Raw genomic sequence first — 21,073 nt, 5'->3', positions numbered from 1 at the left:
ATTCCTGCCGGATTGCTTGAGTTGAGACAACGATCTTCTCCTGCCCTTGGTGTTCCTGCTTCTCAGGGCTTCAGACTTGGACTGAATTACACCACTGGCTTTCCTAGGTCTCCAGCTTACAGAAAGCAGATTATGGGATTTCTCGGCCTCCATAATTGTGTGAGCCAATTCCTTATAATAAATATTCTCCTATACATACCCTATTGGTTCTACTTCTCTAGAAAATCCTGATTAATACAATCATGTACAAGTTTTTGTGTGAACATATATTCTCAGTTCTCTTAGATATATACCTAGGAGTGGAACTGCTGGGTCATATTTAGACTATATTTAGACTATATTTAGCTTTTTGAAGAACTGCCAACTGTTTTTCAAAGTGGCTGCATCATTTTACATTCCCAACAGCAATGTATGAGGGCTCAAATCTCTCCACATCCTTACCAACGTGACAATAACAGATAAAAGTTATTGCCTGTCTTTATACTGCCGCCACCCTAGTGGGTGTGAAGTGGTACCTCACCGTGGTTTTGAATTACATTTCCCTGATGACTAATGATGTTGAGCAGATCCACTTGTATATTTTCTTTAAAGAAATGTTTGTTTAGATTCTTTGCTCATTTTTAAAGTTACCTTTTTAAGTTGTAACAGTTCTTTATACAATCTGGATGCAAGTTCCTCATGAGATATATGACTTGCAAATCTTTTCTCTCATTCTGTGGCTTTTCTTTTCACTTTCTCCACAGTGTTCTTCGAAACACAAGTTTTCATTTTGTTAATATCCAATTTATCTATCTCTTACTTTGTTGCTTGTGCTTTTGGTGTCATAGCTAAGAAACCATGACCTGATCCAGGGTCATGAAGACTCATACCTACATTCTTTTTCAAAGAGTTTTATAGTTTTAGGTCTAACATTTAGGTCTATGACCAATTATGAATTAGTTTTTACATATGGTGTGATGCAAGGATCTAACCTCACTCTTTTGCATATGGATATACAGTTGTTCCAGCACTATCTGTTGAAAAGACTATTCTATATCTATTGAATGGTCTTGGCACTTGTTGAAAATCAACTGATTACAAATGTGTGGATTTATTTCTGGACACTCAAGTCTAGTCCACTGATATATAAGCCTATCCTTATGCCAGTACATTATTGTGATTACTATAGCTCTGTAGTAAGTTTTGAAATCAGGAAGTTTAAGTCCTCTAACTTTTTTCTTTTTTTGAACATTGTTTTCGCTATTCTGGGTTCCTTGCATATTCATATGAATTTTAGGATCAGCATGTCAGTCAGTATCAGCAAAAAAGTCAGGTACGATTTTGATAGAAATTGAGCTGAATCTGTAAATAAATTTGGGGGTAGTGCCAGCTTAACAATATTAAGTCCTCCAACCCATGAACGTTGGATGTTCTCCACTTATTAGTATTCTTTAATTTCTTTTAACAAAGTTTTGATATACAAGTCTTGTACTGCTTTTGTTAAATTTAGTCCTAAGTATTTTACTCTTTTTGATCGTATTGTAAATGCAGCTGTTCTTAGTTTCATCTTTGGTTTGTTCATTGCTAGTATACAGAAATACAATTGAATTTTATATTTTGATCTCCTGTCCTGCATCTTTAAACTCCTAAGTTCACATTTCTTAACATGCCCTGAAAAGCCCTTTGTGTTGGGCCCCAGCTTACCTCTTCAGAACTCTCTCATCACTCCCATCTGCAGCTACAAGCATTGGCCATATTATAGACCAGCTTTTAGTTTCTGGATGATTCCACGCTTCTTTCTCTCCTCCAGGCCTTGCACTTGCTGTTCCCTGTGGCTAAAATAAAATATTCCCCTTTATCTGGTCATTTCTTCTTATGCTTCAGTTCTCGGCCTAGATGTCACTCCCTCTGATCCAGACAGGTGTCTCTCCCATGTTATCACAGGACACCCCACATGTCTCTTTTTGGAGCTCTTATCCCACTATATTAAAACTGTCTGATTACCTACTTATGTTCTGATCAGACTGGAAGGTCTGTGAGTTCAAGGACTGTGTCTGTCCAATTTACAATTCTATCATTAGGTCTGGCCCAGTGGCGGAGTGTAACACTACTCAATGAATATTTGTTAATTAACAAACTACCAAAATCAACAGATTATCCAGTTCAAGCCTCTACCCTTTCAATTTTATGTTAATCCTATATTACCTACAAGAAAATGGCTATTGAATTTGATGATGTTTTCACACATAAAAGAAGCCCAAGACAATTTAATCTCATGCCTTATAAGGATTTCTCTCGCTATCTTCATAAGTTAAATTGACTGAAAATATGACCTCTGACAGCTGTGCTGTAATGTTTACTGCTATAAAACAGTGGAATGAAGCTTCCTCATTCCATAGAACACCTATGCATTTGTCAAGACAGCAAGATGTAGAGGAAATGGGAAAGTCAAGAAGACAATGAAGTATGACAAAAGCCATTCGTATATTTCTTCCTCCTACCCGATCCCCAAATTATTTTACTCTTCCACACTTCTTTTACATTTCCTTTATCTCCCTTACAGCCAAAGTTTTCAAAGATTCCTCACACGCAAAACTCAGTCACTCCAGATATAAATCTGTCTCTTTAGAGACTCCCTTTGCCTAGCTCCCCTTCTCCTTAACTGACAAGATATGAAATACAGTCAGTTAACTGGCTTTTCAACTTATCATTACAGTTTTCTAACTCTATACAAACTTGGAATGGTCAGATCTAGACCAGTGGCAGACTGGGAAGGCCAGCCTCGAAACGTATAAAGTCACAACTGAAGGTGTGGCATGCAGGGGTCCCAGGGAGATCCTCCCTGACCCTGACCCCACCTCCCAGTGCTCCCAGAAGACCCTGATTTTTCCCTCCAGCTCTGATTTTCCATTTCCATGTCTTTCCAGCCCATTCCTGTACTGTTCAGTTGCCTTAATGCCTTTTTAATTTTCCTATAATAAACATGTATTGCTCTCATAATAAAAAAAAAGTTAGTTCTTTTTTAAAAGTACCAAAGAATGGGCCCCCAAGAGTATATGACAAGCTATCTTCTTATAAATATATTTCAGCAAAAATTTGCCATTTTGAGTGATTTTTAAACTTAAAAATAAATAAAACTTGAATAGAGTTTACATTTACTTTTACAGTTCATTGCCCAGACCCAGGCAAACTTAGAATGACCTCATGGGAAAGAAAAAACTTTCATTTTTCTAATTTGTCATGTGCTATACATCTCTGAATCTGACAAGTTTTTAAATTATAAAGCATACACTTATAACCTTCTTATTAAGCCCAATAAATAAAAGGAAATCCATTTGGACTTGGCCTACAGAGTGATTGATTTCCTCCCATCTCCTCATATTCCTTAAAGACGCAGAAAGAATGCGGCGCATTTGTCTGCATTCACTCCCCCAAGCCTCCTCCAACAGGATATCTCCATCCGCTGCTTGCTTTTTGTTCACTGCTCGTAACAGGAAAACTCGCTTTCCTGCTTTCTCAATACCGAATGGGTTAGTCCTGAGAGGGAAAACATCCCCTCAGAATCCACCCCAAGGCTACATAGAAGGCAAGGGAAACAAAAGCTGGTCCATTCTTTCCTCAAATATTCCTTTGGCAGGCAGCCAAGAAACGCGCCAGTTCAGTGGTTTAATATCCTGAGGCTTTGGGGGAAAAGATAGAATTATGAAGTTGCCAGCCCAGGATCCCAGAATCTGCTCTGCTGGTGCTAGTATTTGTTAGGAATCCATCATGACATCACCTTTTACAAAAAGAAAGACCAGCCATGGTCAGGCAAGTGGTAGAATTAGGAAAAGTCCAACAGAAAGGTGAATGGCTTAGAAATCAAGAGGTCCAGGAAAACTATATACAGAGGGAATCATTCTTTGTGTTAAAAGAATTTTAAGGAAGAGTTTGGGAAGCAAAAGAAACACCATTAAGCTTTTGCAATATGTCTAGGCAGAGTCGAAATAGGAAAGAGCCAGGGCAAATAAAAGATAAAAAGCAAGCTGAAGGCACAGAAGATGTGATACCCTGTTCACATCTAGTGAACCAAAAACAACACTACTGGCCAGATGGTCCAACAGCCCCCACCCAGACCATGGGGAACCCCTTCCAGCACAAAAGGCCCTGCCAGCAGGGCAATACAGTACTTCCCCCTTATCCGCAGTTTGGCTTTCTTTCCACAGTTTCAGTTACCCGTGATAAATCGAGGTCCAAAAATGTTGAATGGAAAATTCCAGAAGTAAACAATTCATAAGTTTTAAATTGTGCAACATTCTGAGTAGTGTGATAAAATCTCACTCCATCCTGCTTGGGACATAAATCATCCCTTTGTCCAGCGTATCCATGCTGTATAGGCTACCAGTCCATGAGTCACTTACCAGCCGACTCAGTTATCATATCGACTGTGGTAGTATCGCAGCTTGTGTTCAAGTAATCCTTATTTTACTTAAAATGGCCAAAAAGCGCAATAGTGATGCTTGCAATTTAGATATGCCAAATAAAAGCCATAAAGTGCTTCCTTTAAGTAAAAGGTATGTATGCGTAAGAAAAAAAAAACATAGTATATATAGGGTTTGGTACTATCCACAGTTTCAGGCATCCACAGGTCTTGGAACGTATCCTCCTTGGATAACAGGGAACTACTATATACACATTCCTATCAAGAGCTGCGGCTGGGCCTCACCCGGGTGTGGGCACCATGTGTCCAAACATCGTCCTCACCCAGCAACTTCCTCAAGTCACAAGACTCCATCTCACTAGGTCGCCCTTTCCCTCGGATGCTCAGTATTACCTACCCCCAGCCTGTGCACTCCTAGTTCCTGCTGCCCAAACCAACCACTTAGAAAAATGCATCCTCAACTACCATCTCCACTAACCTACAACAGGCCTTTTCAAACTACTTGTGGTGAAGGTCCACTTCTTTCCCCAATCCATTGAGGACCAATACTTTTATAAAATACAAAATAATAACAAGAACAACAACAACTAATAAATAAAACAAAGACATGAAAAATATGTCCCAAATTTTTATTAGATTCAACAGACTTGAAGTTGCCCTCTCAACTTGTTAAGGGTTTCTAAGTATTTGTTCTCAGTTTCTGCATGTTTCTCATCATAGCTCAGTTATGAACAGTTCAGAGACAAACTCCTGTCCATGGATTTCACACTGTGTAGCACTGCCTTTCAGCAAGAAATGGAGGTTCAACACCTTCACGTATTCATTTCCTACCATGCTTCTCTATTCTGAAGCCTTCCATTAAGACCTATAGATTTTCTTCCATTGGGGAAATTCTCATTCATCCTCATCCCTTTTCTCTCATCATATCCCTTCACCAACTGGCTTTCTCCTGACCCTCACGAATATCTTAGTCAAAGCTGGAAATAAAGACATGAAGATGAGTCACTGAAATAGAGGTAGTAGCTAAACTCTCTGGAAGGTGGAAAGAGGAAAGCATCGGGTCCTCATTCTTCTGGGGTATGGCTATAGTAAGAAACTGAAAGGGAAAACAGAAAAGACATTGAGAAAACAGTTATCATCATTACCACTGTCACTGTACAGATTAATAAGCAGGGTAATAATAACAGTATTTGGATATCAAAGGAAGATACAATTTCAAAGAAAAGAGATCTACAGTAACAAGAAGCGAAGAAATCCAAGAAGAGGAAAACTGAGAACACTTTTCTATCTATAATTTATCAACCCATTCAGCGATTTAGCATGTACTTGGAAATGTTAAAGAAGCTCATATCCAAAAAGGCATGGGGGCCCTTGGTGTACAAAGCAGTCACATATATTTTCTTACCTAAAACAAGTAAACTATAGAAATGTGCACAAAAAGGGTAACAACATTACCTTTCTTGTCTCTAATTGTTTATGTATCTACCATTTTTAAAGCCCACTTTAATTTTTCCCTTAAAAAGGAGAGAAAGGTCATTCCGGAAAACTGAACGTCACCTTTGAAGACACCATGGGTGAGAAAGCATTGGATCAGGGCCTCATGGTTAAGCACACACTGATTATGACTATTTTAAAGAAGACTAGATAGATAGTTTTTAAAGCTGTCTGTTTTACCCTAAACACTGTCTAATAAATGAAGGTCCCTACATCTCACTGCTAATTCCTTTCTCTGGTAGTGTTTATAACGGGAGATGAGATTCTCATCTGTCTGCAATAGTTTATTTGAAAGCGGAGACCAGATAAATTTACACTCCACTCAAGGCCTGGTAACAAGGGTAGGTGTTCTCAGATTTCTGCATCACCACTTTCTAGGTCTCTCAGGGCTGAACCTAAGGCTATCTTTAATACTTCCAGCTTCTCAATCTCACCTAGCCAGGGAACACCAAGCTCAACCTGGTGTGAGGGGAGGGATGATTACTGATAAATATTTGTCAAATAAATAATCTAATTTAATCATGTTCAAATACCCATCCACTTTATCCCAAAATACTTCTTATGCATAAATTTTTTACTTTATGCCCTCTTCTTTACCTCTTGCCTAAATTATGGTGAAAATTTCCTAAGTAATATCTAACCCCCCAGCTCTCTGCCTCCATTCAGGCCCCAGTCACTAGGATCCATATTCCCCCAACAAAGCTCTGATCCAGGTGCCTTCCGGCTCAAAACCCAACAACAAAGAATGAAGTCAACACTCTACAACCTGGCCCTTGTCCATTCTCCCCCTCTGTGGGTGACCCAGATTTGTGCACTCTTAACTCTCCCTATACTTCACCAGACTCAACTACTCACTGTTCCCCCAGATACATCCTATGATTTCCTTCCTCGGGGCTTCACTTACTTGGGTCCCTCTTACATAGTTATCTCTCAAGTCTACTTTCAGCTCAAAATGTCATCTTCTTCATTAAGTATTTTTCTGATTTCTTGGATTGGAAGTACCATCTCTCCTGAAGTTCCTTTACCATTTTACTTATAACTCCCCAATGATTGTCTTCTATTTAAATGTGCATAAAGCTTATTTTACAACCTTCTCTCTTCCGTTAGTCTGTCAGTACTGTAAGACAGGATCTGTCTTACTCATCCTGGTTCCCCAAAGCACCTAGCACAGTGCTTAGCACATGCAGGAATTCAACAAATGTGTTCAATTAATTTGGTACATGTGTGAAATTAAAAATCTATCTATTCAGATATATGTAGAAACATTATAGATGTGACAGCATTTAATACACATGTGCTTGAATATTTGTCAATTAAATACTTGCTTGTTTCTTTTCCCAAGGGATTATTAAGATGATTCACACACATCTTTAATGGCAGAAAGTTAAAAAAAATAAAATAAACAAAAAATTAAGCCTAAACCAAGTACATGCACCTTTACATAAGAACCAATTTTAGTATTTACAAATGTTTCTTGGCACTTGAAAAGTGGTGCTTTTCTAGAAACAATGACCAGTACCTTAGTTCTGCTATCATTAGCCTAACTGCAATCAGCAGGATGTCACCTTGCCTCCCAAAACCCCCATGCTAAGTATTCAGTGTTTTAGAATCACTTAAAAATCCAGGCAACAGTGCCATGTGTTCTATGGAGCTTAAAGTCACTGATGATTTGGCATAAAAAAAAAACAACTTAGTTTTCTTTTTAAACACAGTTCTCACAATCAATTCAGATTATTTTTAATCTGGAGTTCCACAAAAATTGGTTTCACTTTCAGTTCTGAAAAAAGCAGAGGTTTTACAGTTTTTGTACCCTCAAATATAGTACACAAAGAACTACAATAATGTATGCCATATTATTTAACATAAATTTAAAATACTAACATGATACTGTTATTTTAATATGTGTTTCATATGTAACTTCTGGGTTTAATTAAGGACATAATTGAGATCCAAATTCCTGCAAATTTGAGGGGGTTTGCACCAGAAAACATATTCTAGATGCCAAGAGACATAAATCTCTTAAATGCCCAGTTTTCCCTAGTTAGCTTCAAAGTAAATTACATCTGTGCAGCTAAAAATCTTAATTTTAGTACTCCTTAGGATGTGTAAGCTACATTACTATTTTTTTAAAAAAAGCCTTCCTTTCCACCTTTCTAGTCTGTTCTTTTGAGCCCTGACCCACAATTCTCATTGAGCTTATCACTGATGTGAGCTTCCTCTATCCCTACCCAATATCGTCATGAGAGAAATATTCTATCACTGTTCCTGCAATGAACATGTACATGGTTTCCTGGGTCTCATGAAAGCAGAGCAATAGATGTGGAAGTCCTGGCATGTTTCTACTTCCCAGAAAGCTGACTTCAGTCTCAGTACCTCCCTATGACCTTGATCTGCACTGGTCACAACCTTCCTTCTTGCTTCGAGGATATGAAAGAGCCAAGAGACAGGAGACTCTCAAAGATGAACACGAATCCAAAAGCCCCTGGGTCCCACCTATGCTGCTTTTTTCTCTCTAGATTACATGCTTCTTGAGGACAAGATCTGTTTCTTAATCGAATATTTATCCTTTAGTGTTTGAGCAAATGAATGACCAATGACAACTGGGAAGTTATCAAATACTGAAGCATGAGAGCTTTAAAATACTGTAATACCACTGCATTTTTATCTGCTAATATCATTGTTAAAAACTCAGAAAAGGTCTCAAGATCTGCTAAGATCCTGACAAAAAAATAAACAAGATGACACTGAATCTGCAGGAGGCTCCAGGACAAAATGCCTGGTCTGATAATGTAGAAGAAGATCAAAGGGAAGCCTGCACCAGAGAAGACTGGGCTCCATCTGGCCTCTGCCACTCCCCTCCCAAAGGTCTATGCTGACGGAAATGAACTCCAGGGTTGCATCGGGCCAGGCTCCAAACCAAAGGATTTGTTCAGAAAAAAGTAGCTTAAATACACTCTGGGCTGGTCAGTGCCTCTTCCACTGTACAGGTGACACAGCGTAGGCACCAGGCCAAGACCACAAAGGAGTAGGTATCAGAGGAAGAACTTGATTCTTCCGACAGGAAATATACTTACTGCTCACTGTAATATGATAGGACGTTGTAGGGTTGGGCTACTGTGGGACTTATTTTCCAGAATAGAGGATATCCCAGACACCAAGACTCCATATTGTAAAGACAGAACTCAGTCTTCTTTTCAACAATTTCTGATAACTGAAGCCATGGAAAAAGATATCTGTGATCATTTCAAATTCTAGAATTTATTCAGAAACCCCTTTCCCCAAATGGAGCTCCCCATAATATCTACTAAAGAAGCCTACTCCAACCCCCAGAGCCTATAATCCTCAACCTCTTCTTCTCCAGTCTCCAGACCATGATATGTTTCCAATTCAATAAACAATATGGCTGTTTCCAATTCAATAAACAATATGGCTGTTTCCAATTCAATAAACAATCATCTACTATCCATCCCTCCTCTCTCATGCTACCCTCTTACACATTATGGAAATCTCAACACCAATATGTTTACTCAAGTCCGCCCAATATAGTGACTCTTCCAGGACAAACTAACACTATATCAGGAACCTTTGGGCCTCTCAGTTTTAAGCGTTTTTAAGTCCTTTAAAAACTTGATACATTAATTGGGCTTTTCATAAAATCACCTCCAAAAAAGTCAGTAAAGCACAAGTGCATTCTTCAGTTGAAAGGAAAAAAAAATCATATAACAGCAGTTACTTCTGATCATCTAGAAAAAAAAGACTAGCATTCCCTCAAAAAGTTTTCTTAAAAGAATAAATAAAATACAAATGGATAAATGAACATATTAAAAGCCTGGGAAGGAAAAAAGTCAACCTAAGAGATTAAATATCCTGTAAATTCTAGCTAGTGTCATAGTTTATAAGTGAATCTAATATGCTATAAATATTATGGCATCTCTGCTATCACCATAGGAACTCTATTTTCTACTTAAGAAAACAGCAATATGTTAGCATGACAGATTAAATAAATTTTCTAAACAATCTTAGAAATACAACTCTTTCTATAATAATACAATTTTAACCAAACTGCCATTTACAGCTAATTATTTATTTTAGTCAAGGCAAAGCAGCCTGCAAGGTAAAATGACCTAGACGAACAGAGTTTATTCTACATTAAAGCATTTTAGGTTAATGGGCCCAGGGAGGTTTTTGTTTTTTCCTCAAGCCACATAATTATTTTAACCAAAGTATACATAAAACCATGATCTTCACTCCTTAAAAAACTCATTGGACTACTAAATTAATTCTTCTTTCTTAAATAAGTTTCTACTGAAATCTTTTTCAGAATAATCCTATAATTCTTGTTTTTTATTTCTTTCTCTTTTCCCTCCTAATACCCCTTAAACAGAAATGTAGAAATTCTTTTCTTAGCTTTTGGAAAAATGAATGTCAATTTCACCTACAAACTAGTCCAGGGCTAATGAAATATATAAGCAGGGTGGAGATCCATGGTACAAATAGATGTTTCGTATTCTGATATTATCTGATTACCATGGCCTATAAAAATATTTGATGAAATGTAAGTGTAAACAAAGTAAATTCTATTATTTCCTATGGTCTGTGGAAAATAAGTTGGACCAGCAGTCAGTAAACTAGATTTTGTTCTTGTCTGTTAGTAATACTAACAGACTGTATGACCACAGGCAATTCACTTAACCATGGTGGACCTTATCCTCCTCATCTGTAAAAGAAACTGGACCAGATGACCTCTAAAGATATCTTTCACCTTCAAAAGAGTATGATTTCATTTCCATGTCATGAATTTTTATCATCCCAGAGAATTCATGGTACTTTCCACAAAAGTGTTTAATGACTCAAATTAATTCAAAAGTTTCCAAGAACTCAAAGCTTAAAATTATACTTTTAGACAGTCCCTGCCATCTGATCAAGAAAAAAAAAAAAAGGTTAAAATATTAGCCAGGTGACCTTAAGCAAATTGAAAACCAGAAATAAATAGATAGATAGATAGATAGATAGATAGATAGATAGATAGATAGATAAGTAAGTAAGTAAGTAAGTAAGTAAGTAAGTAAGTAAGTAAGTAAATATCTGACTGAATTTTCCAGAGGCTCAAACAAGATATTTTTTGAAAGAATTTTATAAAACTGAAATGCAAAGTTTCATAATTTCACATGGGTGTCCTTCCTGTAAGAGCATTTAATGTAGGGCTCCTAATTAATCGACACTACTTTTGCTATCGAGATGCATGTGTATGTCTCACTTCAGGAACATATTTTACATTGAGATGCACACCTGTACAAGCACTAAGGTGTACAAGTGTAATTTTCAAAGAGTACTAATTTGAATAACTTTTTGCAAAAATTCTCTCCTATATTGTTTTCTTTTTCTTGATAACTATCCATTCTTATTTTGAAAGTAAAACAAGTAGGAAAATTAGAATATATAAGGAACAAGTCATATGCTTACCTTTTCATGTATTTCCTTCCACCAATATTTTCTTAAACACGTTATTTTTTACACAATTGTGATCACACATATTTCCATATATGGTCTTTTTCACCCAATATTATAATTTTCCCATCTCATAAATTCTCCAGAAGCAGCACTTTTAAGGGTTATATAACATTCCTTTAGGTTGCCCTCATAAATAACCAAAGCTGGCACTTATTGGGTATTTACTGTGTTCCAGCCCCTATTCTAAGTGCTTTATGTGCTTTTGCTCACTTAATCATCACAAAGATCTATGGGCTAAGTGCTGTTATCCTGTCCATTCTCAAAGTGAAGAGCCTTTTCAGAAGTGCTAGGTTTAGAACCTCCTGAGAGCAAGTTCTTATCCACTATATCCTGATGCCATCCATAGCAAGAAAAATCTCCCTTTAAACAGAAACTTGGTTTTATCATCATATTTTCTATGTTCTAGAATTCAGGGTCTAAACATCCGATATTTAACTTATTCCTAAAATAAAAGAGAATGGTTTATTATAGCATCTGTAAAATCATAAAAATTTTTCCATGAACAAAATACTGCTTATACTTTTTTAAAATAAAGTAAATCATTCTGTATATACTGTTTATAATCTCTTTAACTTAGCATGGTAAACATCTTTCCTTAGAACATTCCTATAACCACATGACAGAATACGTATTTTTATTAAGACAAAATATATGAAAATAGAGTAGGTGAATCTCAAACTAAGTACGTAAGAGTTTGAGAATAAACTTCAAACTGTCAAAGGAAACCCTGAGCAGTTCACAGATATCTGCTTTCAGATTCACTTTCAGATTAACATTCAATAAATGTTAATCTATAATAAATAAATGGGCACGTCTCTAACACACACACTGACCCAGCCCAAGTAGGCACACTCATGCACTATCTTAATTGAATTATTCCTGCCAACTTTGAAGATACAGAGGGGGAAGAGGGCGAGGGCCGCAGGGAGATTCAAACAAACCTTCTGGCATTATGAAGTTCTGATCAGATAGTAAGCCTCCTTGCTACCAATTCACTGATAAAAACTCAAGGAGTCCATTAGAGAAAAAATGACAAAGATGTAAAAGAAACAAACAACTTCATCATCCAAGTGCTTGCTGATGGCTTGCAAAACTCATGGTTCAACTAAATGAAAAACAGTTCTATCGTTTTTATTATTTGTACTTTTGTTTTCAGATAAATGAGTGACTAAATACCTAATACAAGAGTTAGATCAGTGTATTCTTTTACATACTGGAGCTCTATAGAGTTGGTGAAAACAATGGTCCTTAAAAAGGAAATTAGTCTTACTTGTATCAAAATGTGTGGCTGCTTTCAAAAACTATGCAAAGATCATACAGATTTACGGACGACCTGAATGACTAGCTTTCTCCACACTAAAGCAAACATAGGGCCAGATCCAAAGTGATACATTCTTATGTGTGAGAGTATCACTGCATTTATCAGGTGGCAATGAAAAATTAATGATATAACGGAACTTGTACGTTATGAAAATTAATCTTGCAGAGGGAGATAAGCTTGAATGAGTAAATAGAAATAGGTTCAAGGAGAGAAATTAGGGGCAATAGGGAATCGAAAAAGGATGAAAAACAAACATGGAAAATGAAGAATCTTCGGGATTCATCCATTCACCCAAAAAATATTTATTGAGCCAGACACTGAAGTAACTATGGTGAACAAACAGTCCAGTAAGGGAAATAAACACTAAACAAATGTACACACAAATAAATACATACATTGTGCTAAGTGGTACAAAGGAAAAGAACAGGCAGGGCCTGTTTCAGTCTGTGTAGATAGGCAAGGCCAGGTAAGTACAGTACAGTTCCAAAGACCAAGGGGAGTGGCCTGACAGATGAGGCAGGCGATGAAGTGATTACTATCCCAAGCAGAGGTAAAAGCTTCTGCCGAAGTCCTGGGGTATGGGAGAACCTGGCATCTGGAGAATGTTAAAGCCAGCCAGTGAGCAATGAGAAGATGGTGCCTGATAAGAACACCTTACAGTCCAAGGGAAGATGCTTCTATTCCAAGGGCAGTGGGAAGCACTGGTGTGCTAAGGCTTCAAAATTGAAGCCTTAAGGATAGAGTAAGAATGGCAGCAAAGAGACCAGAGAAGGAGACCGTACTCCCTACTAATACAGAGACCAAGATAAGGACAGGACACAGAAGGAAGGGATGACAGGTTGCAGTAGTCATAAGCGCTGCTCACCAGAGTTCATCTCTCCTTCCAGGCATAGACAAGACTGTACCTTCCTGCCCTTTGGAGCTAGGTATGGTTATGAGACTTGCTTTAGCCAATGTAATATAAGCAAAAGTGAGTAGAAGCTTAAAGACCTACTACATTCAAGATAGTGGCTATCCCTTCAACCCAGACCCCAGGACATGGACAACATGGCCCTCAGCCATCATCAATGGAGAGGAAGCGTGAGGGAGAAATAAGCCTTTTTGTTCTGAGCCACTGAGATTTGGGTGTCATTAGTCAATACTGACTGACACAGAAATAGAACATAATAGATACAGTGATGATGGAATGAGGAAGACAAAAGGAGATGAACAGAAGAAACAAAGGAGAAATTAGAGATTTCAATGTCAGTAACCATGAAAACTATGAAAGAACGCAAAAAGGACAGCTGGTTTGTAATGAAAAGTGACAATTTATGTTTCATAGGTGCTGAACATAAGGGACTGGTAGGACAGCCAAGTACACATCAGGCAGGTTAGTGGAAAAACAGGTCTGCGCCAGGGGGAAAAAACAACTGAGATAAAGATTTGGAAACTGCAATGAGGGTGCGCAGCTCCCTTCAAAGTGAAGGGAGGAGATTAAATTCTATGAACCAATGGTACAGAAGAAACCCTTTAGAAATTGCCCCTGGGTGGTGAGTGCAACAAAGGGATAGAGTGAAGAAAAAAGAGGAAGGAGAGGAGGAGGGGTGCAGAGGACCAAACAGTATCAAATGCTACAGACATTTTAAAGACAAATTAATGAAGTGAGGACTGAGAAGCCACCCCCGACGAAGGACAGAAGCCAGGTTGTAGTGTCACAAGCCAAAGTCACACAGTGGTTAGTAGCAAAGGGGTAATAAAACCCATGCAGGCAGGTCCAAGCCCTGAACTTAACCTCAAGCTCTCCCACTTTTAAACACCATAATAGAATTTTCTCATTATTTTTCTAAAATAAACGGCATCACAAATAGTTCACGTTTCATATTTTTTAGACTACTGTTAAGACCTTTAGATAGTCTGCAGTTGATCAGTATTTTACATTTTCTGCCCTTAACAGTCAGCACTGTGACTTCATACACATTTCAGGTTAGTCCTTAGGAGAAATTCCCACAAATGTTAAGTACTGGGCCAAGAATGGGAGCATGTTCAAGTTCTTGACACATATAGACCAATTGCAAAAAGATTATATCATTCATGTTATAGAACACAGGAGACACGAATCCTCATAAAATACCATGTGCAGGGGGCCCCTAGAGTTGTGGAATAGTGTAGCCCTGCAAATAAGAGTGCCCGGTTCACCCATGCTTGCAAATACCTTTTCTATCTTTGCAAATTTGCAAATTTATCAGGCAAAATAGCATCTTGTCTTAATTAATGTTTCTGTATTAGCAAAGCTGAACATTTTTTTCTGCTCTTTATTGATTAATTGTATTCCTTTGAAGAACTGCCTATTAATGTGCTTTCCCATTTTTTTACTGGAGTGTTTTTCTCCAATTGATTTGTAAGAACTCTCAATATTTTTAAAAACTTAACACTATGACCACTATGTAGAGTCTTCAGGATTCATTCATTCACCAAAAAAATATTTATTGAGCCAGCTCTTGAAGTAACCACGGTGAACAAACAGTCCAGCAAGGGAAATAAACACAAAACAAATGTACACACAAATAAATAAATAAATTATGCTAAGCAGTACAAAGGAAAAGAACAGATAACTAGAACACAAATACTGCTTCTAAGTTTATTGTTTGACTTTTACATTTATGGTACTTTTGACATACAGAACAGAGGTTTACATGGGAAAGCAGTAGGCAGAGTGATTAAGAACACATGATCTGAAGCCACAGTGCCTAGGTTCAAGACCCAGACCTCCAACTTAACAGCTGTGTGACCTTGAGGTGACTTACCCTCCCATGTTTAAAAGCCCTAACACAAATTCCAGAACATAGTAAGTGTTCAATAAATGCCAGTTCCAGATATATTTAGTCAAGATAATCAATATTTCCCTTTATTAACATAATACAAGCTTACATTTGTTAAGTACTTACTATTAAGTACTTTACATACATTACCTTATTTAACCTTTATTTTAAAAACACTCTAAGATAATATTACCTAACAATTCCAATTCTCAGATGAGCAACCTGAGACTCAGGTGAAGTAACTTGCTCAAATGCCTCTCGGCTCGTCAGTGGCAAAGCCACGGCTACCCTCCCAAACCCAGGCCAAACTGGTTTTCCCCTTTCATTTCATACTTTAAAAAACCCCTCTTCACCCTTACATGATTATCTACACGTGATTTATGCTGTTTCTTTTATTTATTTTATATGTAACTTATAGTTATAATTTATTTCAGTATGTGATGAGATGGGGCTCCAACACTGTTTTTATGCAATACCATTTACTGAATGGTGTGCCCACCACATCTGACTACTGTTCACATCATACCCTAAATGTTTACACACGCAAAGGTTTCTGGGTTTTCTCTTCCATGCCACAGACCTTTCTTCTTGTCTTTGGTCCTGTATGACAAGAAACTATCACTTTTACTCCAGGATTACACTTAGGGGAAGATCTAAGAAGCATATGTTCATAGGTTGGTTTGAACCTCTTTACTAAAATAGGTTTCAAGAAGACAAGAAAAAAATCTTTTATGTGTGTTCTCAATCATTGAAACTGTTGCCAAAATTTGCAAATGTATTTCTCAAAACTTCTCTCCCTTCCTTCTAAAACTTGTCCTTCTTTGCCCGAGCTGCTCTGCTCCTTCTTGGCCTACCTGGGCATTCTAAGCATTTGCTCAATCTCTCATTCGTTTCAGGAAAAAAGTCTCCCTTATATCTGCATCTTCCAGGTCCAGTTCAGTTCTTCACAAATGTTTCGTGAGTATACCAGTTCTCTGTTATTTCATCTTCCTCTATTCCTAAAGAAGGAATTTGACCCTTTAAATTTGCTCCTTTGTACTGTTATCCATCTTTTTACAGACGAGTGACCTTTCCACCTGTTTAGATCATAAACCCTTCAGGAAAAGGGCCTGCTCTAATGCAATAGCATATCCGAGCACCCATCTCGTAGCACAGAGCAGGTCCTCAATAATGTGGATAAAGATTTCACAATTCCTTCCCTCCCTTTCCAAATTCAAGGCATTCTTAAAACCCTCCCTTCCCTTAATATTCAAATAGATTAGAAACCAAAGAAATAGAACCTGTTGTTGATTATCTAGTTGGAGATGGACCTCCGCCCTGCTTCCTGTATTTTGGGACATTTCTCTTTGTTAGGACTCTACCAGAGGGTGGAGAAAGACAGGGAGGTGAAGTTCAGGCCAGTTCCGTTGATGATTTACTAACATATCTGATTTAAAATTACAGCCAAAATGAAGTTTTACATTACCTGATCATTTCAAAGAACACTACCAATCAGGTCTCACATTACCTCAGATAATATTGGAATCTTTTTCTTAATCTGAAATACTTTTTTATATTAGTTTCAGGTACACAGTACATTAGTTAGACATTTATATAATATGTTTATGAAGTAATCCCCCTGATTTTCTATCACCCATTCGGCTCTACACACAGGCATTACAATACTATTGACTATATTCTCTATGCTGTACTCTACGTCCTTGTGACTACTTTGTGACTACTAATTTGTGCTTCTTCATCCCTTCACCTTTTTTTTTGACCTGACTGAACTGGGAAGATGAGGAAGACCCAAGCACATACTCTGGGACATTTTCATTTCACACCTTCTGTCCATCTGCCTCCAGTAACAGAAAGAAAAATTTATTGATGACCTGACTTGGTTTCATTTCATTTCATATTGCTAGATCTCCAAGGGGGCACTAAATGGTATCGCTGGCATGGGGCTGGACATGGAAGGGGCGTTTGAAGCTGAACATTCTGAGATAAGATCAATAAGGAAGCCGGCAGACAGAGGACTTGGGCATCAATACCCAAGTGCAAACAGTGGCAAAGCCATGCGAAGAGCTCTGTCACAATTCTTATACAAATCTTTCAGAGAAAGGATATTTTTAGGCCTTTGTTGGTATACTACTAGATCTAGGCCATTACGATACTATCTTTAACACATCTGAAAGACCCAAGGTAAGATGCCTTCAGGAGCTCCAAAAGCAATCTCAACTCCACCCTGCCCGGGAAATTATTTCTACTTTTCCTTCTGAGCTTGCACATATTTCAAGTGTTCTGCCCTCCTGATGATTCTAAATCATGGAAAGCTAATTCTGGGCTTGTGAGGATTCTTCTTTTATTACCCAAAACCATAAGTTACTTTTCCTACAGTTAATATGATTGGAATATTACTAGTAATACAGCTACAACTCTTATAAAAGCAGCTTAGAATCAAAGCCTGTTGGTGGGGAAAGGGTCTGCCAGCACTTTGTAAATCATGGCACAGACATATGTTTTATATACTCTTCTTCTGTTTCAAATCTCTGATTAGGACAATAGTCCTCAGTTAAAAGAACTAAGTTTCTTGTGGAAACAGAAAAGATGCCACGGATGTTTGCGGGCTTTATCCACAACGTACACACATTGGCTGAAGTCGGGAAGATGCAGAAACAATTCAGTAAAGCCCCTCATTTAATAGAACAGGAGCCCTGAGGTTCAGAGAAGTTAAGCAACAGCACAAGGTGACTTAAGTAGCTGGAAGAAGACATACTAGGCACTAAGAGCTTTATCTATATTGCTCATTTAATCTTCCCAACAACTCTATAAGGTAATACGATTATTATCTCCACTCTACAGATGAGGAAACTGAGGCACAGCAAGGTTAAGTTATATGCCTAACACTATACAGCTGATAAGGGGTAGAGATGGGATTACAACCCAGGTGTTCTGACTCCAGTGCCCATACTCTGAACTACTACTAAACCTCTAGGATTAAAACCCAGGACTCCAGATCCCAGGGAGGGTCATGAGTAATTCTAAGGTTCATGAAAGAGTAAACCATATTTGAAAAGGCCTACAAACCTTGTTGGATTCTGATTAGAACAAACTCATCAAAGATGTTTCTTTAGCAATCTGGAAAATCTGAATAGTATATCAACAGATTATTTTATGCATCACAATGACATTATAGCTATGTAAGAAAATATCTCAATTTTTAATACTATATACTAGGTATATAGGGATTAAATGACAGGAGGCCTGGAACTCAAAATCACAAAAAAAAATAGTAAAAAGACAGTTGAAGCAAGTCTGGCAAAATCTGGATAATTATTGAATCTGGGTGATGAAATATGACAGTTCATTATGTTAGGTCTCTCCACTTTATTTTCAACCTTTTCGAATAAATACAAAATCGTTTTTAAAGGTCCACAAACCTAAGCCTATAAAAAAATAAAGCTATGGAACAATAAAAAATTTATAAGCACCTCTCACTTTCACATTTCAAAGTTTCTTTGTTAAATGGAAGCCTTTATAACTGAATTATTTAATTTTGTTGTTTCTGAACTACCAGCCACTCATCAATACCAGAAGCATGGGAAGAGCTAATTAAATCGATACCCTGTTCATTTTTTCTTTTAAGTCCATCAGCAGAATTGCTTTATTAGTCAGCTAGTTAAGAATATTTAATGAGCATTTATTATGCTGGAGGAATTGTCTTAGCGCTGACCCAAGTCATCAAAGACAGAGCAAATACTTCTATCCAAGCATAGATCAATGAACGACGGGATTCCAAACCCTGGCTTGGTTGTGGCTCTGCCTCCTGCATGGATCAGAGTTACATTCTTAGATCCTCTTGAACAAAGCTGAGCCAGAACCTATGTGGCAGATGCACCTGCTGTGGCTTCCTGGCAGACACTGGGGAGCAGCAAGAGGAAACATGCAGTGGAAGTGAGAGAAGTGAGATTTATGGGTAATTTTTAGTATCTATAAGCTATCCCAAATTCCTCCTTCTGCAATGCAGAACCACTGCAATGCATTTCCCATTTAGCGGGGATCCTTTCATTCACCCAAGAAGGCCCACTTGCTTTCTTGCATTTTGTATTTGTTTTATCCCAGGTTTCATCAGACAAGTGACCACAAACAACACAACGAATTAAGACACCAGCCAGGTGTCTGACTATTCATGCTTAAGGGTATCCAGGGAAAACAGACATACAATTAAGTGTCATAAGGTAACTCAGTAGATGTCACACATGGGAACAGGCACTACTAGGTTACTATCAGTAGACCATTCTCCCATAGGAAGAGCAGTTATTCCAGGACTGTTGCACATCATAAACTAGTACCTCCTCTTCAGTTGGGGGTCTGTCAGCACTTTGTAAATCATGGAATCGATGTGTTTTATTTACTCCTCTTTTGCCTCATTCCTGATGAAGACAGTAGCTCCCAGTCAAAAGAACTAAGCTTCGTGTGAAAACAGAAGAGATGCCACAGATGTTTGCGGGCTTTATCCTTAACATACACACCGTGGCTAAAGTGGGAAAGATGCAGACAGGCCTACTTAAGCCAAAGCGACATTAGTGGGTTCAGGTTATGGACGAGATGCCAGGTGCTGGTCTTTCCCAACTCCTACTCTACTCCTTACCATCAACTTCAGTAAAATTGAAAAATAAAATCTCTTTTTATAACGGAAAAAACTGAAGTTTGAGGAATCTCGAGTTGGCAGAGTTGGCAATTAGGAGAAAAATCAAACTGAGCAACTGGATTTGGAAATTAGCGAAGTTTCATCTCCAATCTCCACAAACATCATTTATGTCATCCTACGTCTGCTCAAGAAGAGCATCTATCTGCCACCAAAAAGATGTCCCAGCCCCTGTACTAAGTGACCTGGCACTCCAACCCGATAATACCCCACGCATAGCGCCACAAAGGCGAGAATCACTTCCAAGGCTTCCAAGGCCCGTCTTATTGCACCGTTCCAACAAACACAAGTCACCCACCCACAAACAACCCCCTTTCAAGAAAGTAAATGCCAGCGACAATGCAAGTTGCTGCTAAAAGTTTCCAGCTGCCCTAGAGAGCATGCTGCTGCTCAAACGGCGCTCCTCTCCCGCACTATCCAAGTGATCCAGGCATTCTGCGTTTCCATATATAGCAGGACCAGCCCTGGTGTGGAAAAGTTGATTTAAAACTTCATCTATCTCTCTCACACTCAAGGGCCTATTCTCTATAAAAACGTTCTCCTACGACCAGATTAATCTCGGAGTTGCTCGGTTCGCTTGCTTCAAATCCCCAAACTTCGTAGTAATTTGCACCAAGCTGAAATTACCCAAGGTTCCTATCACGCTCCATAACCTTTCACAAGAAGAGGCCAAACCTCAGGATGCCGGCTAGAAAAGGTGAAGGGGGCGGAGAAGAGGATGAAGAACCCCTTTCCTCAGTAGCTCAACCCGCCCAAAGGGTCCACAGGGCCATCTCCCTCCCTGGGTTGCAGGCTGGAAGACGAAGCCCCCAACTCCACTCCTTTACGCCCCTCCAGGCTACAGGTGCCAAGCCCCTCCT

General features: G+C 38.3%; 1 protein-coding gene across 7 annotated transcripts in view; it reads right to left on the bottom strand.

Annotated features, from left to right (window-relative positions):
* Nucleotides 1-21,073, bottom strand: part of DOCK9 (dedicator of cytokinesis 9) — a 242,404-nt gene that overhangs the window by 220,768 nt on the left and 563 nt on the right. The window lies entirely within an intron of this gene.

This window comes from Pteropus alecto, unplaced genomic scaffold (genome assembly GCF_000325575.1).
Source record: "Pteropus alecto unplaced genomic scaffold, ASM32557v1 scaffold13, whole genome shotgun sequence".
NCBI lineage: Eukaryota > Metazoa > Chordata > Mammalia > Chiroptera > Pteropodidae > Pteropus > Pteropus alecto.
The sequence above is the reverse complement of the archived record's forward strand: the minus strand, read 5'-3'. Positions and strand labels throughout refer to the sequence as shown.